Raw genomic sequence first — 27,159 nt, forward strand, 5'->3', positions numbered from 1 at the left:
ATGATTTTTTTCTTTCCTTTCGCACACTGGGTGTTTGACAGTTATTGTTGTGTGGGGCTTTTTCATGTGTTTCTCTGTTCTGTGGCTGCCTGCTAGAGGACGAATCTCAAGATGTATGTGGTACTTTGATAATAAATATACTTTGAACTCTGAAATTGTGGCTGACTTGCTGTAGTTCTGCAGATTTTGAGATGACTGATCTTCAAGGATCAAGAATCAACATTACTCACCACCGTGTATTAAGATTTTGCAATAGCATGTTGGCGCAGCATGCAACAAAAAGAACATTCAACAATCATAAAGAATAACAAATTCTATAAAAAATAAAGTTAGAAGTATGGATATGGAATAAAATGTGCATAAATACATAAATACTGGCATGTATTTGTATTATAAAAAATGGTTTAAAGTGTTTACTGTGCAATGTGGTTACAGAGGTGTTAGATAGAGGGGTGCGTGTAGGAAAATTGAATTGGTTGGTCAGATTAACTGCCTGGAAGAAGAAACTTTTTAGATGGTGTGAAGTTTTAGTTTTAGTAGCCCTATCGCACTTTTGGAAAAGGCAGGTTGCTGGTTGGGTCGTGTCCACAACGACTTTCAATTTGTCAGCGTGGGAACCACTGACATTTGATGGGGGACGGAGGCATCTGCAGGAGCAGGTGGGGAGTTGGCGAGGTGGCAACTGACTGGCAATTCCTGCAACGCCGCTGGTAACAGACTATATCCGTCTCTGCCTTTTCTTTGGGTTTACCAGCTGCATGGAGACCGGGAGCTTGCTGCATGGGCAACAGCTTGTTCTCCATATTGCACTGCCCTGGCCTGCATATCACATAAACAGTTGGGACACAACATCCTTGGTTAACCTCAACCAATGGAGGGCCCCAAGTGTGGAGTACTGTTGCCACTCTGAGGTGTGCGGGTAGCTACCAAAACTCCAAGTTTTATATGATAAACACAAGAGATTCTGAAGATGCTGGAAATCCAAAGCAACACATATAAAATGCTGGAGAAACTCAGCAAGTCAGGAGCATCTATGGAGAGGAATAAGTAGCTGATGGTTCAGGCTGAGACCCTTTGTCAGGGCTGGAAAGGAAGGGGGAAGAAGCCAGAAAAAGGTGTAGGGAGGGGGGAGGAGTGCAAGCTGGCAGGTGATGGGTGAGGGGGAGGGATGATGAATTGAGAAGCTGGGAGGTGATAGGTGGAAGAGGTAAAGGGCTGAAGCAGAAGGAATCTGATAGGGGAGCAGAGTGTACCGTGGAAGAAAGGGAAGGAGGAGGGACACTAGAGGAAGGTGCTGGGTAGGTGAGAAGAAGAAATAGGGTAAGAGAGGAACCAGAATAGGAAATGAAAAAGTGAGAAAGGCAAGGGGCTAAGAAATTACCGGGGAAGTAATATGAGGTAACACGCACAAAATGCTGGTGGAACGCAGCAGGCCAGGCAGCATCAATAGGAAGACGTACAGTCGACGTTTCGGGTCAAGACCCTTCGTCAGGTGTATGAGGTGTTGTTTCTCCAACCTAAGACAGCCTCATCGTGGCAGTAGAGGAGGCCATGGACTGACATGACGGAAAGGGAATGAGAAGTGGGTGTCCATTGGGAAAGCTCGCCGGAGCAAAACTGAAAGGGGCGCATCTTCTTATTACCGGATTTTTATGAAATGTCGTTGTTTGCACTGCCAAAAGGTGAGCAAGATCACACAAGGTTTTGTCAAAATGGCGGACTGCGTGATTGGCATGCAAATATTGAAGTATTCATTGCTAATAAAGCACAGCATAATTTCAATCCATTCTGATTTAACTCCTTAGCTAATATGATATCACTGTCAGAATCGGGGGTTATCAGGGAATGGCCTTGTGTAAGGAAGTTTAGTTAATTTCTTGTCCGTAAATTCAGCACTGGTTACAATTCTGCTGGTATTGTATGACATAAAATGGCCACCATTGGAGGGTTCAGGATCTCAAGAGTTAACTGTGCTCAGGTAATTATCTAGGTCCTTCCCTTGGGCTCTGTACCTGAGTACACCTGATTACATTTCTTCTGCATTCATACATAATCTCTACAGGCTTCGTTTAGACTCAATTTAATTCATTTAATCAAAAGTCCCGCCCTCCCGACCAAGCCATTGGAGCAAAGCGTAAGAACGACCTCAACTGAACTATGCTTTCATGAGCTGGGACTACCTTATAGGTCCACTCAGGTGCCAATCACTGACTTCTGACAAATGATTAAAGATATTGCATACACTGATCAACCAAATGGAAACCAGGCTTCACTCCAACAGAACCATAAGAACAGGCATCTAATGAGCACAGAATAAACATATCAAAAGACTATAACATGAGAGACGACATAACTCAGTCATTAACACCAGCTACTTATTGACGAATTATGTTAACAGTAGTCAACTATATTTATCACACCAATATTTGAAATGTCAGCTGCAACATCGAACGAATATTTTCTCACATCCATTAAAATTTATTTTGTCGGGCTGAATTTATTGTGGAGCAGCATCACACCCCGATTTAGTAATCATTAACAAATATTGCACAGTAAACATCCATTAAGTTTCCTAATTAACAATGTATAAACTGCTTGAAAATACACTGCTTAGATGATACCAGTTTGCCGCCAGCTCCACTGCAACCTTGGTTATTGATTAATGTTAAGTAAGCCACACATGCTGGTGGACAGCCCACCTGTGCTACGGGCAGAAAGTTGCATTGGTGCTAATTCACTGCTCTGGATGTGTACAACTCCTCAGGGCCCAAGTACATAAACAGCAGAATCTTGAAGGTTTGTCGATGAAGTGATCCCAGCTTCGTATAGTATAGAAGATTACAGCACAATAGGTCGTTCTTCCATTCTGGGACAGCCTTAAAATAACTCTACAGCCTAATCCACTCCCCAGTTCCCATCCGTAACCTGCTCTTCGACCACTCACCCAACTACTTCCGAGTTTTTCGCCTCCCCCATCCTCACATCAGTGATTTCCCAACTCCCACTACCTCCTGCACAAGCAAGAATCTCCACAACTCCTGTCTAATCTCCAAACAATTCTTTTCAAAGCACTCAGTGGCAACTCTGTTAAGTACAGGAGTGATTTGGTCTTCTGCTGCTCTGTTCAAAGTTCAAGGTAACTTTTATTATCAGAGAGACATATATGTCACCACATACAACCCTGAGATTCAAGTAAACTCTTCTCGGGCTTCAAGCAGGGTACAGGTATCAATCTTAACCGATGTTTCCATGACAAACTCTACTATCTTCTTCAGGAATGATGTCTGGGGATGTCTAGTCAGGAGGTATTTATAACTGTGTATTCCATCCCTCCTGATTGGTTAGTCCTGATCCAATCAGGTTTCCACTATGCCCACCTTGTGGACAATTGAATTCCCATTCTTACTTAGAGCAAGACCTTTGCCTTTGTAAAAAAAAAATTCCTCTAGTTTTATGCCAATGGCTTCCTTTACCAGGTGGTCTAAAAAGCCAATGGCATGGCACAGCAATTTTGTGCCATCGAAGTCAATCCTATGGCCATAAAACTACTGTGTCTCGCCAAAGGCTTTTGGGACTGCCTGGTAAAGGAAGCTATTGAAATAAAACTAGAAGAAAAGAATTTTTACAAAGATGACAATCTTGCTCTAAGTAAGAACTGGAATTCAATTGTAAATAAGGTGGGAGAGCAGAAACCTGATTGGATGAGGGCTAACCAATCAGAAGGAACAGGATACAGGGGTATAAATACCACGGACTAGACATGCCCAGGCATTACCTCTGAAGAAGATGGCGGAGTTTGTCATCAAAATGTCAGTTACAATGGATACCTGTACCGGCTTGAAGACAAAGAAAAATGTATTTGTTATATATGCTGGGAAAGCACGAGATCCTTTCTTAACCCTGAGGTTCCTTTTCCTGTGGGCATACTCAGCAAATCTATAGAATTATAAATATAACAGGATCAATGAAAGATCAAGTAGACTGCAGAAGACAACAAACTGTGCAAATGTAAATATAAATAAATAGCAATAAATAATAAGAACATGAAATAACAAGCGAGAGTCCTTGAAGTGAGATCATTGGTTGTGGGAACATCTCAATGGATAGGTAAGTGAGTGTACTTATTGCCTTTAGTTCAAGAGCCTGATGGTTGAAGGGTAGCAACTTGCAGTGGCCCATCCACTTCAAGGTTCGACATGCTGTGCATTCAGAGATGCTCTTCTACACACCACTGTTGTAACATGTGATGATTTGAGTTACTGTCACCTTCCTGTCAGCTTGAACCAGTCTGGCCATTCTCCTCTGACCTCTCTCATTAACAAGGCATTTCACCCACAGAAAGGCCACTCAATGGACTCTTTTTTTTTGGTTTTTTGCACCATTCTCGAAACTCTAGAGATTGCTCTTGGTGAAAATCCCAGGAAATCAGCAGTTTCTGAGACACTCAAACCACCCTGTCTGGCACCAACAATCATTGCCCAGTCAAAGCTGCAAAGATCACATTTCTTCCCCATTCTAATGTTTGGTCTGAACAACAACTGAACCTCTTGAGCATGTCTGCATGCTTTAATGCACTGAGTTGCTGCCACATGATTGGCTGATTACATATTTGCATTAATGACCAGATGTACAGATTTACCTAATAAAGAGGCACTGGGTGTAGATCTACCCCCCAGTCTCCTCCCTTGCAAAGAAACCTGGCCCAACCAATTTTTCCTTATGCCTAAATTCACCAGCGCAGGCAATGTCCCACATTGCCTCTCTTACACAGACATCCCACAGTTACTTTGGTGTGACCTCTTCCATCAAGTGAAAGAATGTGAACAGATAAAGCATTTGGAGTGGCTATAGATAATAGACAATAGGTGCAGGAGTAGGCCATTCAGCCCTTCGAGCCAACACCACCATTCACTGTGATCATGGCTGATCATCCACAATCAGTACCCTTTTCCTGCCTTCTCCCCATATCCCTTCACTCCGCTATCTTTAAGAGCTCTATCTAACTCTTTCTTGAAAGTATCTAGAGAATTGGCCTCCACTGCCTTCTGAGGTAGAGCATTCCACAGAACCACAAACCTCTGTGTGAAAAAGTTTTTCCTCAACTCCGTTCTAAATGGTCTACCCCTTATTCTTAAACTGTGGCCTCTGGTTCTGGACTCCCCCAACATTGGGAACATGTTTCCTGCCTCTAGCGTGTCCAATCCCTTAATAATCTTATATCTTTCAATCAGATCCCCTCTCATCCTTCTAAATTCCAGTGTATACAACCCCAGTCGCTCCAATCTTTCAACATATGACAGTCCCTCCATCCCGGGAATTAACCCAGTGAACCTACGCTGCACTCCCTCAATAACTAGAATATCCTTCCTCAAATTTGGAGACCAAAACTGTACACAATATTCCAGGTGTGGTCTCACCGGGGCCCTGTACAACTGCAGAAGGACCTCTTTGCTCCTATACTCAACTCCCCTTGTTATGAAGGCTATGGCACTTACCGGACTGGACGTACTTCCCTCCAACCATCTGGTTCTTGGGGTGGGACGGTAGTGTAGTGGTTAGCACAACGCTTTATGGCGGCAGTGCCTGGAAGATTGAGGTCCAATTCCTGGACCTTACTGGAAGGAGTTTGTACGTTCTCACCGTGATCGCGTGGGTTTCCTCCTGGTGCTCCGGTTTCCTCCCACACTCTAACGCCATACGGGTTAGGGTCAGTGAGATGTTATATTGGCGCCAGAAGCATGCTCCATCCCCCAGCACCCCCACGGACTGCGTTGGTTATTAACGCAAATGACACATTTCGCTGTATGTTTCGATGTGCATGTGCCAAATAAAACTAACCCTGAAACAAACTGCACAATCCATTTCAACGTTTAAGCGAAGTTTGGATAGGTACAGTATATGGATGGTACAGATAAGGAAAGCTATGGTCCTGATGCAAGTCAATAGGAGTAGGCAGTTAAATGGTTTTGGTATGGACTAGATGGGCTGAAGGGCCTGTTCTATGCCTTCCTATGACTCGATGATGCTAATCTTAATCACTACCTCAGTCTTGCTACACTACGACCACTTGATCACTACAATGAATTTTGTTTTTTTTATTCTTCCTATGTTCTTGAGTAATTTTTGGAAAATTTATGTCTATGAATTTTCTTTGAATATAATTTCTCTAACGCTATGCCAGAATTAGAATCAGAATCATGTTTATTATCACTCTCTTCCATGGCATGAAATTGGTTGTTTTGAGGCAGCAGTATAGCACAAAGACATAAAATGACTATAAACAACAACACAGATAAATGGCGCAATAAAGGAAGGGGTTGCCTGTGATGTTATCATAAGACCATAAGATATAGGAGCAGAATTAGGCCATTTGTTGCTTCAAGTTGATGCTTGTTGATACTTGATCCAATGTATTTGTACATTTGACAATGAACTTGACTTGACATTCAGCGTCTGGAACACTGGCCTTCATAGATTAAAGTATTGGGTACAGGAGATGGGATGTTATGTTGACGTTGTATAAGGCGTTGGTGTGAGGTCTAATCTGGGGTATTGTGTGTACTTTTGGTCACCTACCTACAGGAAAGATATAGATAAGATTGAAAGAGTACAGAGAAAATTTACAAGAATGTTGCCGGGTCTGGAGGGACCTGAGTTATAAGGAGAGATTGAATAGGTTAGGACTTTATTCCTTAGAATGTAGGAGATTGAGGAGAGATTTGATAGAGGTATACAAAATTATGACAGGTATCTATAGGGTAAATGCAGACAACACACACATTCTGGAGGAACCCAGCAAGTCAGGCAACATCTTTGGAAATGAATAAACAGTTGACGTTTTGGGCTAGCCCCTTCTTCAGGACGGAGGTTGGGTGAGGTCATGGATTAAGGGGGAAAGGTGAAATGTTTAAGGGGAACATGAGGGGAAACTTCTTCACTCGGAGGGTGGAACGAGCTGCCAGCACAAGTGGTGAATATTCAACATTCAAGTGATCGTTCGATAGGTACATACATGGATAGGAGGGGTATGAAGGGCTATGGTCCAGGTGCAGGTTGATGGGACTAGGCAGTTTAAATGGTTCAGCATGGACCAGATGGGCCGAAGGGACAGTTTCTGTGCTGTAGACTTCTATGACTCTGCAATCTCATCACTATGTTCCATCAAGAGTTCCAGAGAAATGTATATAATAAAATTGAAATAAATAGCTCCTCACTTCAAGGGACATCAAAGGACTCACCAAAATCACTAAACATTCGGTGTAAGATCTTTTATTTTTGCATGCAGGGCATCTATAATTGTTCTAACAGGATGGCATACTCCAACACAAGAGATTCTGCAGGTGCTGGAAATCCACAGCAACGCACCCAAAGCACTGTAGAAACCTTCGCTGGTCAGGCAGCATCCATGGAGATGATGTTCCGGGCCGAGACCTGGCACCAGTCCTGGCCAAAAATGTCGACTTGTTTGTTCTCCTCCATGGATACTGCCTGACCTGCTGAGTTCCTGTTGGATAAAGATTAGCTTTATTTGTCACATGTACATCGAAACGTACGATGAAGCGCGCCGTTTGTGTCAAAGACCAACACAGTCCGCGGATGTGCTGGGGGCAGCCCACCAGTGCTGCCTTGATTCTGGTGCCAACATAGCATGCCCACAAGTTACTAACTCTAACCTGTACAACTTAATAAGGTGGGGGGAAACTGAACATACAGAAGAAACCCATGTGGTCACAGGGAGAGGGGGGAAGTACACACCCCTTAAGGAATTGAAACTGGATTTCCGGCACTGTAAAGCGCGTTTATGCTAACTGCTACATTACCATGCATCAGTCACAGTCAGTTTTATGATCAGTTTTAGATTAGCTTGCTCTAGATTTAATAAGGTCTGCTGGATTCTGATGAAATTCATCTCATCACCCCCCCCCCCCCCAGCGCTCCAGTACTAACTTGCCGTTCCCATCCTGTTGTCTTTAATGCAGGCTTTCAAGGGTTAATTTCCCAACCATCTATTTCCACCTAGCTGGTGGAATTGGTCAGGACTCGGAGCTGGAGTTGGCTAGGTTTAAATCAAGGCTGTGAGTTTCAGTGGTGGCTCAGGAGACAGAAGGTTGTAGGTTCAAGACCCACATCAGAGCTTTCTGCTCTTTGCAGAGACCCGCTTCAACACTGAGGAAACGTTGCCCTGTCACTGAAGCCCAGCGTTAGCTCTCGCTGGCTCTTCCATTACCTTGTGGTCAAATTACTTAATCAGGTTCCAGAGTTCGACCATGACCTACACACATTCCACTTCAGAAAAAGGTGCCAGAGATGAGAAACTGCATAATTGGACCAGTGAACATGGGGTTATTCTACTTGTGAGCAAAGATGATTGCTAAGCCCTTAAGACATAAGAGCAGAATTAGGCCATTCAGCCCATCAAATCTGCTCTGGCACTCAATCATGGTGATGTATTAACCCTCTCAACCCCATTCTTTTGCCTTCTCCCCATAACCTTTGATGACCTTGCGAATCAAGAACCCATCAACCTCCGCCTTAAATATACCCAATGACCTGGCCTCCACTGTAGATTTAGATTTCCAGGAGAAAATGCACACTCTTATGGTAAATCCGGATAATTATTCCACATCTACACCTTCCCAAAATGTGCTTCTTGTCCCAAAGTCAAGTCAAGTTCAAGTTTTTTGGCATCTGGCTGGACATGTATCCAAACAAGCGGAACAGCGTGCCTCCAGACCATGGTGAACCCACAAAATATATATCACACACACAGCACACAAACTGAAATATTACCTACCAGTAAATAAGTTACCATAAATAAATGAACATAACCACAGGTACTCACTTTGCACCATAACCTATTGTGTTTGTTAACCTTTCCTGTCTTCTGCCCAAGCACAGACCCTCTCTCTCATTCATCCTCCCACTGATGCAGTAGCTCCCCTCTCCACGGATGCCAGCAGGCCTGCCAAGTGTTTCTGGAATCTCCTCTTTTGGTTTCAGATTCTGGACCTGTCCCGTTCTAAATCACGGTGAGTTTACTTTTGATGATTTCTGTACGATTCTTCGTCTGCTGGTTTTAACTACCAGTAAGGGGCTACAGAAAAGCAAGCTGTAGTTGCAGATTCTCATGCTGATTGTCTACTTAATGGCGTTAGCTACCACTCAACTGGTTACAAGTGCAAAAATAGCCAGCTGAACACAGGTACTATACAAATGAAGCCACTTCTATTGCAGAGTGTGGACATCAGACAGTGCCAGTGGCTACTGAATAACTTCGCCAGTGGCTACTGAATAACTTTACCAGCACTTTATATCAGATAACAGATTATATATAAAGTCATGTTTTGAACAGTAAAACAGTTTCGACCACAAAGCTGAACATATCCGCCCCAGTAGCTCAATGTTAATGTCTCTCAGCGTTCATTTACAGATGGACCACTGATCTCTCAGAAACCGCTCAGAGAAAGAGTGAATGTATTACGACGAAGAGCATAGATAGGAAGCAGACATCACACACTTACTGATCCACAAAGGATGTCCCGTCAATTTGTTACACCTCCTCTCATGAGACGCTCCCTTCTGTCAAAAGAAAACGGCAGATAGTCAGAAGTTTCAAAGAAAGTAGATTGATGTTCAACTTTCATCTGCTGTGGTTTGCAATCAACTACCTGACGTCATTTTTCTCCACCATTAGCTTGTTCCTAGAAGTTTCATGTTATCTACTTATCTACCCACCTACCCCGTACACTCTTCCTGCCCTCAGTCACCCTCCTAACTCAGCAGCTTTGATGTGCTTCGTGAAGAGGCAAAAATGAAAGACACTGCAGGAGTTTATCTGCACTGAGAGAGCAAATCCTCAGGAGGGAAATATTGAGAGAGGGAGGCGGGAGGGAGGAAGAGAGGGATGGAGAGACAGATAGAGAGGGAGAGGAAGGAGACAGACAGACAGAGGGACAGTGAGAGAGACAGAGAGGGGAGACAGGCAGACAGAAAAAGAGACAGGGGAGAGAGAGAGAGAGAGAGGAGAGAGAGAAAGAGAAAGAGAGAGAGAGACAGAGAGAATCAGATAAACAGAAATGGGCAGAGAGGACAGGGAATGAGAGAGAATCAGTGAGGGAGGGACAGAAGGAGACAGAGAAAAAGAGTGAGGGGGACGGAGGGAGAGGAATAGAGAGAGAGAAAAACAAAGCAAGACAGAGAAGGGGGAAGAGAGAAAGAGACAGAAAGACAGGCTGAGAGAAAGAGAGAGAGAGATAGAAGAACATTGGACTAAATCTCCGTTCTGGAAACCAGCTGAAAATGTGGTGGACCAAAGCCAAATAAAATTTACCAACTGTTGAGAGAAAATTGTGATGATCCCTGCCACAGAAGACTGTAACTGGCCTCTAAGTAGTGTAATTACACACATCCTCACACCCCCATACATTCCCACATGTGCAAACACCCACACACATTGCATACACACGTGCATGTACTCACACACACACTTCTGCACATGTACTGTATAACTCACACACAATGTATAAAAGTTGCTGCGATATTTAGCTGCTGAAAACTCTGCACATGTGAATGGTTGTGTCAAATCGAAACAGCTGTATGGGGTCTTCCCCGGTAGTGAACCATATTTTTCTAAACTCTCTAACTTCCCCTCCCTCCTTCCAGAGAAATAAAAATCTCAATCCTTCTGCTACTTTGTGACACGTTGTCAGCAGGTTTAAACTACCGGGCAGGTTATCAAATGCCCAGTACTTCATGTATCTGATCCAGCTATTCCTTTCCCTAATCAGAAAAACTGTTCAGCTTTCCCTTTTCTTCTCTCTCTGTCCATCGTCTTGTGACAGAAATTGGGGGGGGGGGGGGAAGGAGCCATTATCTCCCATCTTGAAAGACTCTGCAGTGTCTAAAAATAAGAATCACAATTGTTAGAAGGAACGAGGGTATTCAATGGTCCTGCAGCCTCACAAGCTCGTCAATAAATTTCTTGTTCCCTTTTTTCTGGTTGAGATTCATTACCTAATATGGACCGGGCTGCTTTCTAAGTTATTTCTAGTGTGTGTGATAATACTCTCTGCGATGCCTGGATTGGCTGTAGTTGAAATTCTGTAAATTCTGCCTTCACAGGACATTTACCAGTGAAATGGTGTCAAAGAAAAGAGGTCTGCAAAGTGCACTGGATTGGCAATAGGTTACATTAAAAAAAACCTTGACATCTCTTTTCCTCCCCCCCCCCCCACCCACCATTCCACGTGCTCCCTGCACTCACTGTGCCACGGGCAGCAAGAAAACCAGCCTCGCGCCCGCAGTATCAGCAGTAGCCTTGGTCCGTGAAATGAGTCAGAGGTGGCAATTTTGGCTCGTCTTAATGCACAGTTGTTTCTGGCTGTTACACCGCATTCTGCTTGCATGGACTAACGCGTGTGCTGCTGTGCATCGGACAGGTTGTGGGAGAGTCTCACCACGTGGAATTATGCCCAGAGGTGCACAGATCCCGTCAGTATCAAAGCACTTCCATCCCTCTCCTCAACTCACCCACCCCTCGCCTTGTGTGCCTTTGCTACCTACTGACGTAACAACTGGAGAAGCAGACCTGGCTGGACTCTCTCATTCAACCCTTCTCATCTGAAAATCCGCGACAAAGACCCTCATTTGCACCCTGTGCTTCTTAGCAAAGTTGAAAGTAAATTTATTACCAGAGTATTCAGTATGTCACCATATACCACCCTGAGATTCATTTTCCTGCAGGCATTCACAGCCGAACAAAGAAATGAAATAGAGAAGCTGTGCATAAACAAAGACTGACAAATCGTTCAAATGAGTAAAAGAAAAGAATAAATAAATAAATAGGCAGATAAATAGATGGATAGATAGATAGAGAAATTGATAGATAAATGGATAGATGGATAGATAGAAAAATAGATAAATAACTGGATAGATAGATAGAAAAATGGATAGATAAGTGGATGGATAGATAGATAAATAGATAGATAGACAGACAGACAGACTGAGAACATGAGTTGTACAGTAATTGAAAGTGAGTCCATAGGTTGTGGAATCAGTTCAGTGTTGAGGTGGGTGAAGTTATCTACACTGGTTCTCAAGCCTGATGCTCGAAGGGTAATAGCTTTCCCTGAACCAGGCGGTGTGAGCCCTGAGGCTCTTGTACTTCCTTTCCAAAGGCTGAGCTGAGAGCACAGTCTGGTTGGTGGGGTCCCCTGATGATAGATGCTGCTTTCTTGTGGCAGTGTTCTTTGTAGATGTGCTCAATGGTGGGGAGGGCTTTTCCTGGGATGAACTGGGCTGTATTGGTGCTGCCTCCCAACAACTGAACATTTAAATCATTCATTCTCATCCATGTTTTCCATTTCTTCCCACTGTCTACTCCCTCCCTACAGAGGCAGAATTCCTCCGGAGATGGCCTTGTTCCCAGACTCCAGAACTCCCTGTGTAAATCCACCCCTGCCCTCCCGATCTCTCCTCCTCCCTTGGGAGATCCTTCTTCAACCAGACTCTCTAACCAAACTTTTGGTCACCTTTTTTACAAGGATCGGTATATCTCTTCCACCCATCAGAGAAATTTGTCAGGAGCACTGCACATGCAGGGCCCTTAGTATTGTCAGTGATCCCTCCCATCTGGCCAACAATCTCTCTGCTCCCCTATCATCAAGCAGGAAGTACCACAGCATTAGGACAAGAACTATTCGGATGGGAAACAGCTTCTTCCCCCAGGCCGTGAGGCTACTGAACTCCTAGCCACCAGCCAGGTTTCATCGTGTATGAAGCGCCAGTAGCATTATACTGTTTACTTTTTAATCTGTGTCATAATTTTATTTGTGGTAATATTACTTTATGTTTTATGTGTGTGAGCTGTATATAATTGTTGTGCACCTCGCCCGTAGGAACATTGCTTTGTTTGGCGGTATACATGTATACCACCAAAATAACGGTGAACTTAAACTTGAATTAGATTGCACGGGGTGACTTGTCAGGTTAAAGAAGCGTGATAATGTAAGTTGTACCTCTTCCCTTCAAATAGGTGCGCTCAGCATCTGGAAACTGGCTCAAAGCTCGATTATTTCTTGGGAAATTCACCTCTCAAACACAAGTCCTCCTCGGATTACAAACACACAGCTTAAGGAGACCCCGTACATATGAGTGAGTGCCATGGAAGACCAGGGGGGTGGGGGGCAAGGATGGCGATGGGTCTGCCAAGTTCTGCCTGTGTCTTCTCTCCCCACCCCCCCCCTCCGAGCCGCAACAACCCGGGGGTTGGGTGGAGCCAAGCAGAGTCGGGAGACCCACTCACTCACTGTGTCAGTAAGGCTGGCTGGTGGCTGCTGTCTCTGTGACCTTCTCCCCTCATACAGATGGGTTTTGCTCATTTCTAACTTACGGGTAGCTTGGATCATGAAGCGTTCCCAGGAATGGAACATTATTGTTCGACAGGAACTGCCTGTGCCCTGTCTGAGCTAACCAAAGCTTCGGTAGATAAGGCCGATAGCAGATACTGGGTGTTTTAATAATACAAAGCTTCAGGAAGTCCCTTTGCTTGACTTCATCAGATATAAACCAATCACAGGTCAGCAAGTCCCTGCTTTATTTGTCACATGTACATTGAAACGTAGAGCGATATTTGTCATTTGCATCCGAGGATATGCTGAAGACAATCTCCAAGTGTTGCCGTGCTTCCAGTGCCAACGTAGCCCGCCCACAACTTACTAACCCTAATCCGAATGTCTTTGGAATGTTTATTTGTTTATTGAGGTATAAAATAGACAGGCCTTTCCAGCCCTTTGAGCCGCGCCGCTCAACAACCCCCTATTTAACCCTAGCCTAATCACGGAATAGTATACAATGACCAATTAACCGACCCACCGGTACGTCTTTGTACTGGGGGAGGAAACCGGAGCATCCGGGGGAAACCCATGTGGTTAGGGGGAGAACGTACAAACTCCTTATAGACAGCAGTGGGCGTTAAACCCCTATCTGCCGATCGCTGGCGAAGAAAAGCGTTACGTGCACTGCCATGTTCCCATGCTGTCATGTAATCGGCCTCCCTTTGAATCCATTTCATTGGCTCTCACCGGAGGTCATTTGGTTTCTCGAGCTGAGGCTTAGGCATCTACGGACACGATCCCAACACATCACAGTTCCAACCTTAAATTTATTGCCAAAGTACGTATATGTCACCGTATGAGATCCATTTTTGCACAGGCATTCAAAGCAAAAAAGAAATACAACAGAATTTATGAAAAACTCTACATAATCAAAGAAACACCAACAACCAGTGTTCAAAAGATAACAAGCTGTGCAAGTTAAAAATACTGAGAACGTGAGCTGTACGGAGTACTTGAAAGTGAGTCTGTAGATCGTAGAAGCAGTTCAGGGTTGGGGTGAGTGAAATTGTGCACAGTTCAGGAGCCCGATGGTTTGAGGGTAATAGCTGTTCCTGAACCTGGTGCTGTGGAACCTAAGGCTTCTGTACTTCCTGTGAGAAGAGAGAACATAGCCTGGATGGTGGAGGCCATTGATGATAGATGCTGCTTTCTTGTGGCAGTGCTCCATGTAAGTGTGGCCAGTGGTGGGGAAGCATTTGCTTGTGATGGACTTGGCTCTGCCCACTACTTTCTGTAACCTTCTCCATTCATGGGAATTGGCGTTCCCATACCAGACCATAATGCAGCCAATCAGGATACTCAAGGAACACACACCAAATGCTGGAGGAACTCAGCAGGCCAGGCAGCATCCACGGAAATGAATAAACAGTCAACATTTTGGGCCGAGACATCGACTGTTTACTCTTTTCCATAGACGCTGCCTGACCTGCTGAGTTCCTCCAGCATTTTGTGTGTGTTGCTTGGATTTCCAGCAGCTGCAGATTTTCTCTTGTTTGTGCAATCAAGATTCTCTCCACTGTGCATCGATAGAAGTTTGTCAAAGTTTTTGGTGACACGCCGAATGTCTGCATGTGACCGTCCCTATGGCCAAGGGGTTTGCATTCATTAAATCTATATACAACTCATAAAGATCCCCCAACCACGGGATGTCCTGGAATGCTTCACACCTGATGAATGTGGGAAAAAGGACAGCTATTTTGTGCCCAGCAAGCTCCCACAGAGAGCGCTGTGTGGAAGATGGACAGTTGTGCTGCAGACATTGATTTTTTTATATAAAAATAAAATTAAAGATTATTTAGAGACGGAACACAGTGTCTCTTCCAGCCCAGTGAGCCAGCGCCACCCAATCACGCCCATGCGACCAATTAACTACAAACCCGTACTTTTTCGGAATGCTGGAGGAAACCGACGGGCAGAACATACAGGCAGCGGTGGGATTTGAACCCAGTTTGCAGGCACTGCACCACCTGCTACACTACACCCTGCCTTCCCCACCCCCCACAAATCAAATCGGCAAGGATGGTGCTGGGGGCAGCCTGCAAGTGTCACCCTGCTTCCAGTACCAACATAGCATGCCCACAACTTATTAACCCTAAATATACTGAATGTCTTGGGACCGTGGGAGGAAACCGGAACCTCCGGAGGAAACCCATGCAGACATGGGGAGAACGTACGAACTCCTTACAGTGGCAGGAAGTGAACCCCCGATCTCACAGCTGGAGCTATAAAGCCAGTGTCACACAAACCGCTACCTGATTGGTGGATAGAATTTGGCCTGGGCAACACCCAGTTGCCACAGAGGTTCTTTTCTCACTTATTTAGAGATACCGAGCGGAACAGGCCCAACAAGCCGCAACTCCCAGCAACCCACCGATCCAACCCTGACCTAATCACAGGACAATCTACAATGACCGTGGACAGTATTCCAACTGGCTGCATCACCATCTGGTATGGTGGGGGGGAGGGGGTTACTGCACAGGACTGAAACAAGCTGCAGAAAGATGTAAACTCAGTCAGCTCCGTCATGGGCACTAGCCTCCATAGTAACCAGGACATCTTCAGGGAGCGATGCCTCAAATCATTAAGGACCTCCATCACTCAGGACATGCCTTGTTCTCATTGCTACCATCAGGGAGGAGGTACAGAGGCCTGAAGGCACACACTCAACGATTCAAGAACAGCTCCTTCCCCCAGCCGTCTGAATGGATAATGAGCCCATGGACACCACCTCACTACTTTTTAAATTTCTGTTTTTGCACTACTTATTTATTTAACTGTTTTATAGATATATACTTACTGTATTTCACGTTTTTTTCTATTTTTCTGTACTGCATTGTACTGCTGCCGCAAGGACAACACATTTCACGACATAGGCCGGTGATATTAAACCTGATTCCGATTCTGATTCAATTGACCCACGAACTGCGGGAGAAGACAAGAGCATCCAGAGAAAGCCCACGCGTACACGGGAAGGACGTACAAGCTTCCTTACAGAGGATGTCAGAATCGAACTCTGAACTCCAACGGCCCTGAGCTGTATTAGGGTCACGCTAACTCCTGTGCTGCTGTGCGCCCCATGTCCAAGAAAAAGGACTCTATCATTTCTATTGAGCTGTTTTATAACATGAGAGTATTCCACACTTGGTACAATATAAACCTTCCAGCCTCTTCTGATATCTGTTTGATGTGAATTTTCCACGGCTTTTGTACCAAACGGTAATCAATGGAACCAGAAATTATTCTTAGTAGATACAGGAAGAGGATGGCTTTCTTCATTGTGTAGGATTTCTCCTGAAAACCTCAGAGGAATTGCACTTAAATATCTTTATTGATGCTCAATAAAAGGCGTTAGTGATACCTCCAAAACGGCACGTGCTGGGTGCATATCAGCGCTAAGCAAGGAGCTCATTCTCCGCAATAGCAATCCCATTATATAATGTCTATAAAATTACTAAAACCTCCCAAGTTGCTTCACAAGGACACTGCCAAGGGCAAAGCTGGCGTTTGGACACATGGGCGAATGCTTGGGGGAGGAGGCAGGGTTGAAAGGGCAGGTTAAAGGGGAAAGGGAGGGAAAGGGAGGGAGGGGGAGGGGGAGGGAGAGAGGGAAGGAGAGAGGAGGGAGAGAGGGGAGGGGGAGGAGGAGAGGGAGAGAGAGGGGGAGACAAAGGGGGAGAGGGGGATGGAGAGAAGAAGGGAGAGAGAGAGTGTGAGAGAGAGAGAGTGAGAGAGAGAGATTTATTCATTTATTTAGAGATACAGAGCATGGAATAGGCTCTCCCAGCCCACCGAGCCGCATTGCCCAGCCACCCACCAATTTAACTCTAGCCTAATCACAGGACAATTTTACAGTGACCGATTGACCTACTAACTTTGGACTGTGCGAGAGAACCACAGCACTCGGAGAAAATCCACGCACATATGGGAAGAGCGTACAAGCTTCCTTACAGAGGATGCCAGAATCAAGCTCTGAACTCCAACAGCCCCGAGCTGTAATTGGGTCGCACTCTCTCCTGTGCTACTGTGGCGCCCCGTGTCCAAGAAATTGGAAAGAAGATTTCACCATTTCTATTGAGCTGTTTTGTGATACAAGAGTATTCCACACTTGGTTATACAGAAACCTTCCCCGCTCTTGTGATAGTGAGTACTTGTAAAAAGATTTGAGTGTGAGTAAGAGTGAGAGTCGTGGCACACCGAAAGGAGGGGGTGCCCAAACTTGCAGATCTGTCCTGTATTGTATACCACTCCGGTACACAGGAAATTTGAAATCATGTACACACCCTTGTTTCAGAACGTGTGTGTGTGTGTGTGTGTGTGTGTGTGTGTGTGTGTGTGTGTGTGTGTGTGTGTGTAGGCATGCATCACATGATGGTGCCTTGCATGAGAAATTGTGCATTTCTACGCGCGTGTTTATGTGTGTACGTGTGCGTCTAACACGGCTGCCAACACTCACTGCCGAGGCTCATGCCTGCAGAACTGCCGCTTGGGAAGCATCCAAGGTTCCTGTGGAACTTCTGCAGGCCGAGTTCACGCCTTCGCAGGTGAAGACAATTGCCGGGGAAGCTGCTTCAACTCCGAGTCTGCTGGCAGTTGGGAAGCTGCCACTTGAGCAGGAGTTGCTGAAGATGCTGGGGTTACCACATGTTTATGGAGCGTGTCTGCAGTCAGAGCTGCTGCAGAAGCAGCTCACTGCCTAACCTCTCCGTAACTGTTTGAAAAGAGATCCGAGTAGCAAAATGCTACCAGGCAACTGTGGAGACTGACTCACAGTAAAGATGGCAGCTCAGTTGTGCAGGCCAACTGGCATGTATTTGTTAATTAATTAAATGTGTTTAAATATACACTGAACTTGGTTAACAGCTCCAAGATGTAAATGAGGTAATAGAAGCAGAAATGAATTTTTAAGAGCTCCAAACTTGGTTTTACCCATTAAGGGTAAAATTCCGAACCCAGCCATGCTTGTCTAATTCTTATGAGCCTGCTGATCAAAATCTGTCAGAAAGCCTAACAGACGCAAACTTTTGGTGGTGTTTTATCACAAGTAAGCCTCTGGCTGTCTTGCAGACTGTTATTGTGAAGGGCCATTCATTAGACAGGGTCCAGTAGTCTGTGGGTGATTTATGTTCTGTTGACGTACTCCAGTCAAGAGTTTGGCGATCTCTGTGAAGGAGTTTGTTCTGCAGCTGAAGTGTGCCAGCGCAAAACCAACACATTGTTGGAACAAGCCAGTCATCAAAATGGTACTTCATTCAGCAAGTGAGGGCTGGGGGAGGGAGGGAAGCACGCGAGCTGCTAATGAATGCAAGCAGCAGACACATCACTAACTACAGGTAATACTGGGCCTGAGAGGGCCACAGAAGCCACACCTTTCGCAGCCACTAGAACATCCTGTCAGTGTTATTCCGGAGGCGATTTCTGCTGCCTCCTGTTCCCAGAAGTGCTCCAAGGTGCCAAATCCTTGTGGAAATGACACAATCTTTTATCTTCCTCATGGTTCGGTCTGAGGAATTCTGTCTGTGTGAGAGAGTTCTGCGGAAAGGGTGTGTGTGTGTGTGTGTGTGTATCTCTGTGTGTGTGAGTTGTGTATCTGTGTGTGTGTGTTCGTATGTATGTGTGTGTTTGTGTGTATGTGTCTGTATCTGTGTGTGTGTTTGTGTGAGTGTGTTTGTGTATGTGTCTATGTGTATATGTGTGTGTTTGTGTATTTGTGTGTGTGTCTGTGCTTTTGTGTGTGTGTGTGTCTGTGTGAATTTGTGTATCTGTGTGTATGTATTTGTATGTATGTGTGTGCTTGTGTGTGTGTGTTTGTGTGTGTCTGTGTGTGTGTTTGTGTGTGTATTTGTGTATGTGAGTTTGTGTATGTGTCTATGTGTACATGTGTGTGTGTCTGTGTGAGTTTCTGTATGTGTCTGTGTGTGTCTGTGTATTTGTGTGTGTGAGTTTGTGCGTGTGTGTCTGTGTGAGTTTGTGTGTGTGTCTGAGTTTGTGTCTATGCTTTTGTGTGTGAGTTTGTGTGTTTGTATGTGTGTGTGTCTGTGTGAGTTGTGTATGTCTGTGTGTATATGTGTGTCTGTGCTTTTGTGTGTGAGAGTTTGTGTTTGTATGTTTGTGTGTGTGTGTGTGTGTGTGTGTGTGTGTTTGTGTGTGTCTGTGTGTGAGTGTGTGTGTGTGACAACAGACAATAGACATTAGGTGCAGGAGCAGGCCATTCAGCCCTTCGAGCCAGCACCACCATTCACTGTGATCATGGCTGATCATCCACAATCAGTACCTTTTTCCTGCCTTCACTTGGCTATCATTAAGAGCTCTATCTAACTCTTTCTTGAAAGCATCCAGAGAATTGGCCTCCACTGCCTTCTGAGGCAGAGCATTCCACAGATCCACAACTCTCTGGGTGAAAAAGTTTTTCCTTAACTCCGTTCTAAATGGCCTACCCCTTATTCTCAAATTGTGGCCTCTGGTTCTGGACTCCCTCAACACTGGGAACATGTTTCCTGCCTCTAGCGTGTCCAATCCCTTAATAATTTGATATGTTTCAATCAGATCCCCTCTCATCCATCTAAATTCCAGTGTATGCAAGCCCAGTCGCTTCAATCTTTCAACATATGACAGTCCCGCCATCCCGGGAATTAACCTTGTGAACCTACGCTGCACTCCCTCAATAGCAAGAATGTCCTTCCTCAAATTTGGAGACCAAAACTGTACACAATACTCCAGGTGTGGTCTCACCAGGGCCCTGTACAACTGCAGAAGGACCTCTTTGCTCCTATACTCAACTCCCCTTGTTATGAAGGCCAACATGCCATTAGCTTTCTTCACTGCCTGCTGTATATTTGTGTGTATGTTTGTGAGTGTGTCTGTGTGTGAGTGAGTGTGCGTTCATACACGTGTTCACTCTGTAGATGACAATCTGCATGCCTGTAAATGCAAGAATCCTTCCTCATGTGCGCATACATGCACACACATACACATAGGTTATTGCGTATGAATTTAGGGGGGAGACCCTGTATTATGTTAACGTCCTTGCCCTTTGACAACAGAGCACAGTTCACTGGCAATTGAACTGGAATGAAATTGTGTCTGTCTCACGGGTAAGTCTAAGGCTCTCAGTACATCGGGGGCATTTACCAAGCAGAGGGCAGGCTGAGCCTGTAGGTGACCAGAGATGAACCTCTGGCTCCGTACTAAGCACAGCAGTGGAATTGTTCCTGGTTTTCTGGCCAATATAACTCGTCACCATCAAAACAGCTTGAGGCACAAGAGATTTCAGATGCTGGAAATCTAGAGCAACGCACAGATGCTCTGGAGGAACTCAGCAGACCAGGCAGCATCAATGGAAAAGAGTAAACAGTCGACGTTTCGGGCCCAGACCCTGTGTCCTGATGCAGGGTCTCGGCCCGAAACATCGACTGTTTACTGTTTTCATAGATGCTGCCTGGCCTGCTGAGTTCCTCCAGCATTTTGTGTCGTTGCTCAGCATCCAGGAGGGGATTGGATAGACGACGTTTCGGGCCTAGTGTTCACCGGGACTCGGACGGACCTGAAATGCTGACTGTTTTTTACACTCTGCGTAGATGCCGCCTGACCTGTTGAGTCCCTTCAGCACCTCACATCAAAGCTGCTCGTTATACATCGACTGTATTACAGATTTGATGACTTGAACTTCCTGAAGTACTTCATCCACTGTTTGGGCCTTTGGGGCTTTGCAGTCAATGACGTACTTTCAGGAATGGGTAAGGTACAGGTTACTTTTTTTGCGATTCAATTTCAGACGTGGTATGAATGACAAACTGTGGAGAGCATCCCGAGATTCTGTCTCAGCACAGTCCACACAGGAGGGGCTGGTTTTCCAGGCGACTAGGCTGCGGTTTCCCAGCTGCCTTTGGTGCTGCCATCTCTTTAATCACACCAGTTGCGGGGAGTTCTCAGAAATATGCAAGGAGGCGATCCGAACAACAACTGCGGGAAGGAGCAAATGGGACGTGAGGGAAGAGGCTTGGATGGCAGCTGTTCCCTTAAATCCCACCCCAACTTTGCACTGTCAAGTTGCTCCTCCAAGCCTTGGAGGAGAAAACTCAAGAATGGCCTCGGGCGAACCCTCCGATTCCTCCCCCCCCCCACCCCAACAAACATCCTTCCCTGGGGCCAGCCAGTCACTGAATAATCAGACGGTCATGGGTTCGTGACCCACCCAGTGATTTTGGCTCATAGATTGAGGGTGAAGCCCCACAGCAGTGGGAGGCAATGCTGTACTGCAGAGGTAGCTGCCCCACAGAACCAGGTTTATTATCACTGACACGTGTCATGAAAGTCGTCATTTTACGGCAGCGGTTCGGTGAAGTACTTAAGGCATCCATTAGTCTTGCGAGACCACGGATCTGCGCCTGGAAAGTCTTCACTCTCCAGGGCGCAGGCCTGGGCAAGGTTGTATGGAAGACTGGCAGTTGCCCATGCTGCAAGTCTCCCCTCTCCACGACACCGATGTTGTCCAAGGGAAGGGCATTAGGACCCATACGGCTTGGCACCAGTGTCGTCATAGAGCAATGTGTGATTAAGTGCCTTGCTCAAGGACACAACATGTTGCCTTGGCTGGGGCTCGAACTCATGACCTTCAGGTCACTAGCCCAATGCCTTAACCACTTGGCCACGTGCCCACGTTACAATAAGAAAGATAAAAAAAAGAGCAGAGTATTGAAGAAAGGTTCAGGGGTCATGGTCTGTTCAGAAATCTGATGGCAGAGGGGAAGAAGCGGTTCCTAAAATGTTGGAGGCTCCTGTGCCTCCTCCCTGATGGCGGTCATGAGAAGAGGGTTTGTCCTGGGTGATGGACGCCACCGCCTTTTGAAGGTGTCCTCGGTGGAGGGGAGGCTAGTGCCCATGATGGAGTTTACACTGTTCAGTGACCCTCTATACCAACAGTGGTGCAACCAGTTAGAATGCTCTCCACGGTACATCTGTACAAGTCTGCAAGAGTCTTTGGTGACGGAGCAAATCTCCTCAAACTCCTCGTGAAATATAGCTGCTGGCCTTCTTCATAATTGCATCAATATGTTGGGCCCCGGATGGACCTTCAGAGACGTTGACTTCCAACATAATGTTAAATCACGGCCACCCTCCTCCCCCACCCCCCCCCACCTCCAAAACCTGCCACAGCACCATCTTGAAGAACAGTAAGGCGGCCAGCTCTGTTATTCCCACCAAAAGTCATCCCTCAATCAAAGCCACTGAAACTGGGTACCAGTGTCATTACCAGAGACACAAGAAATTCTGCAGACACCGGAATTCTTCAGCAGCACACACAAAATGCTGGAGGAGCTCAGCAAGCCAGGAGCATCTGTAGAGATGAATAATCCCCTCTATCCAAGCATCCAGTCCACAGGAGGGGTCTTGGTTGGACAGGTTGGCTCTGTATTCCTCTGCATAGATGCTGCCTGACCTGCTGAGCTTCTCTGACATCTTGTGTGCGTGGACCAGCATCATTACAATGTTACAGGCTGTGGGAGCTTCCTGCGTACACTTTGGAGGCTGCAGCTCCTGCATCACAACAGTGACAGCTCCTCTGGAGTGTGGCTGGAGAGGGGCGTGAAAGGCACTACAGAAATGCAGGTCTTCCATTTTAAAATCAATGTGAGAATTTCCGGCCAAGGTGCAATTTCCCCTCTGACTGTCGAATTAATGATAGTAATGAGTTTATTCATGTGAATATCTATTTATTACTGAACGATCTCCTCTATTATTTATGGTGGACTCGGTAACATATTTGTTAAGCATTGCACTTACTGACTTTAGAATATTTAATAACATTTTAATTTTTTTTTAAATTTTGAAAGGATTTGAATCTTACCAAGATGTTGTCTGAACAAGAATCAGAATCAGAATCGGAGAGGATAGGTTGAGCGAGCTAGGGGTTTTCTCTTTGGAGAGAAGGAGGACAAGAGATCACTTGCAAAGGTGTACAAGATAATAAGAGCCAGAGATTGAGTGTGCAGCCAGAGACTTTTTCCAGGGTGGAAATGGCTATTTACAAGGGGGCATTGGAGGAAAGCATGGGGGGGGGGATGTCAGAGGCAAGTTCTTTACCCAGCGATTGGTGGGTACATGGAACGTGCTACGGGGATGGTGGTAAGAGGCAGATACATTAGGACGCACTTAGGAAACTCTTGGATAGGCACCTGGATGATAGAAAAATGGAGGGTTATGGAGGAGGGAGGATTGATCTTAAAGTAGGTTAAAAGGTCAGTATGCCATCGCGTGCTGAAAGGCTTGTACTGTTCAAAATTCAAAAGTTCAAAGTAAATTTATTATCAAGGTACAAACCCCGAGGTTCATTTTCTTGTGGGCATACTCAATAAATCTATAGAATAATAACCATAACAGAATCAATGAACGAACACCCAACTAGGGTGTTCAACCAGAGTGCAGAAGACAACAATCAATTCAAATACAAAAAGAAGAAACAAAAATAATAAATCAAGAAGCATTAACTATCGAGTCGTATATGTCTTTGATAATAGATTTGTTCTGAACTTTGAGGTACTACATCGTAGTGTGAGATTAGGGAACTAGGCATACCCTGTACTCTGGTGGCTGGAACAGGGCCTCAGCAGAGCATCCAGCCTGATACTGTGCTGGACGTCAGACCCTTAACACTGACACTGGATCTGGATGATGCAATTGATAGCTTTGTGGCCAAGTCTGCAGATGACACCAAGAGGAAGAGGAGCGGGTAGTGCTGAGGAACCAGAGAGCCTGCAGAAGGAAGGATTTGGACAGCTTAGGAGAGTGGGCAAAGTAGTGGCAGATGGAATATAATGTAGGGAAGTGTATGGTCATATACTTTGGTAAAAGGAATAAAGGAGCAGACTGTTTTCTAAATGGCGAGCAAATTCAGAAATTGGAGGTGCAAAGGGATTTGGGAGTTCTAGTGCAGAATTCCCTACAGGTAAACTGATGAGACCACTCTCAAGTAGGAGGAGCAATACGTCATATTCCATCTGGGCAACCTCCAACCTGAAGGCATGACCATCGATTTCTCTAGCTTCTGGTAATATTTCCCCTTCCCCCTTCTCTCTTTTTCCATTGCCCACTCTGGCTTCCCTCTTACCTCTTCTCTCCTCCTCACCCATCACCTCCCCCTGGTCCCCCTCCTCCTTCCTTTTCTCCCATGGTCCACTCTCTTTTCCTATCGGATTCCTTCTTCTTCAGCTCTTTACCTTTTCCACCTATCACCTCCCAGCTTCTTACTTCATTCCCCCCCTTCCCCCAAACACCTGGCTTCCCCTAACGCCTTCTAGCTTGCACCCTTTTCCCTCCCTCACCTTCTTATTCTGGCATCTTCCTCCTTCCTTTCCAGACCCCGATGAAGGCTCTCGGCACAAAATGTCAGCTGTTTATTCCCTTCCGTACTTGCTGCCTGACCTGCTGAGTTTCTCCAGCATTTTGTGTGTGTTATTCCACACACTATTTCACAGTTGTATTCTGCAAATAGCTGATCTCTGACAAGCTTAATTTTAAACGCTATGAGGGTCAGATTGTTTCAGAGACAATCGTGCGTTGGACTACTTTTTAATTATTCTTTATAGTTTTATAATTCAGTTCTATTTAGATTAAATAAAAAAGGCTTGTTGCCCCTTTAACACTCGACTTGAGCCCTCTGTATTTAATATGTATGGTCAGTTTTCAGTAACTATTCATTTTTATGTCTCCAAATCGGCGGATCATTTCATTTAATGAAAGATGGTTGACGTTTTTGTCCAATTAATATGCAAATTAAAGTGAGGATTTATTTGTGACATCCACATGTGTTAAAAGTAAAAGAAAACAAAAAATACTGTTAACGGATGCCCTCGCTGCTTTGATGGTCTGTCACACACCATTAATCAGCCCGAATGCAAAAAGAACAGAGCTGTGCTTAAAGAGACAGTTGCCTAGAAATTCAATCGTGGTCAGTAATGCAACACACCCCATGTAGAGCAGTGGAAGACCATCCTGATGGGGGTTCCAAAGTTTTCCTTGAATGGAGACAATGTGGGTTGAGTGTTGGTGATAGGGGATAATGTGTAGGTGACCAGCGCTGAATTTCTACATGTACCGCCTGCAATGACTGTACGTGATCCATCTGTCTCTATTCTCTGCACTTTCCAAACTCAGAATCAGCTTCTTTATCACTCAGTACCCACTTTATTACGTACCTCTTGTATCTAATAGAGTGGCCACTGGGTGTATGTTCATTCTGTAGCCTGTCCGCTTCGAGGTTCAGAGATGCTCTTCTGCACACCACTGTTGTAACGTGTGGTTATCTGAGTCACTGTCGCCTTCCTGTCAGCTTGAACCAGTCTGGCCATTCTCCTCTGACCTCGCTCAATAACAAGGCATTTTCGCCCACAGAACTGCTACTCGCTGGATGCTTTTTTTTAACTTTTCATACCATTCTCTGGAAACTCTAGAGACTGTTGTGCATAAAAATCCCAGGAGATCAGCAGTTTCTGAGATACTCAAACCACCCCGTTTGGCACCAACAATCATTTCACGGTCAAAGTCACTGAGATCACATTTCTCCCCTGTTTTGATGTTTGGTCTGAACAACTGACTTTCTTGACTACGTCTGCGTGCTTTTATGCATTGAGTTGCAGCCACATGATTAGCTGATTAGATATTTGCATTAACAAGCAGGTGTACAGGTGTCCCAAATAAAGTGGCCACTGAGCGTATGTTGGGGATTTGCGATATTGCGGCAGAAGTACAAGACATAAAAAATCACTACGTTAAAAGAACAAATAAAACAATAAATCTTGCAAAAAAGGAATAGTGTGGCAGTGTTCATGGACTATTTCAGAAGTCTGATGGCAGAGAGGAAGAAACTGTTCCGAAAACATTGAGGGTGAGTCTTCAGGTTCCTGTACCTCCCCACTGATGGTAGGAATGAGAAGACGGCATGCCCTGGGTAGCGGGGTCCTTAATGATGGACGTCACCTTCTTGAGGCACCATGTGACTACTCATGTGACCATCTATCATCATCATTTATGTGCCGTGTCGTATGATGTGGACGATCATGTCCCATCAATAAGACTTTTAAACACCACTATTGGATCTGCTGAAGCTCCCATTTTTCAGGCACAGGTTCCATCAGGTTCTTGAATTGCCTTGCACAACTCTAACGGAACTGATGGACTTCCCCTTTCACTGCCAGGGACTTGTCCCTGATTGTGCTTTTTTAATGGCACTAACATTTTGTTCTGCACAATCCTCTTTCGTCACAGTCTTGAACAATTTATGCACGATTTATTTTCTCTGCATTTTTCTGAATCCACATGCCTATGACGCTGTTGCAAGCAAGGCTTTCGTTGTGTCTGTCCCTCACTGCCCTTGTGCACATGGCCATAGAGACTAGCTTGATTTGTCACATGTACAGTACTGAGCAAAAGTCTTAGGCACGTATGTGTAGTTAGGGTGCTGAAGACTTTTGCACAGTACTGTATATGTCAATGTGGAGTGAAGAGCGAATTCGTAAATCTGGCGGGAGCAAAGGATGTTGGGAATGGTGAGGGTGGAGAGTCGTGGGAGGGGTGTTGAACAGGTGGCAGAGAAGAAGGGCTAGAGTGGGGGGTGGGTTGCGTGGGTACAAACACTCCCAAACCTGAGACACCAGGCAAGGTCTTTTGATTCCAAACAATTGGTTTATTGGTCATTGCAGAATGTCTCTCTGGTGCTTCCTGCATTCTCCCTTCCCCTTTTCCCAACCATGATTCCCCTCTCCCTGCCCCC

General features: G+C 45.4%; 1 protein-coding gene across 3 annotated transcripts in view; it reads right to left on the reverse strand.

The window, feature by feature from the left end:
• casz1 (castor zinc finger 1) overlaps positions 1 to 27,159 on the reverse strand; it is a 497,282-nt gene that overhangs the window by 325,145 nt on the left and 144,978 nt on the right. For all 3 annotated transcript variants that reach the window (XM_072244987.1, XM_072244989.1, XM_072244986.1), the window contains exon 3: positions 9,522 to 9,579. The gene's annotated coding sequence lies outside the window, so the exon portion shown is untranslated. The remainder of the gene's footprint in view (positions 1 to 9,521; positions 9,580 to 27,159) is intronic.

This window comes from Mobula birostris, chromosome 27, assembly GCF_030028105.1.
Source record: "Mobula birostris isolate sMobBir1 chromosome 27, sMobBir1.hap1, whole genome shotgun sequence".
Classification (NCBI taxonomy): Eukaryota; Metazoa; Chordata; class Chondrichthyes; order Myliobatiformes; family Myliobatidae; genus Mobula; species Mobula birostris.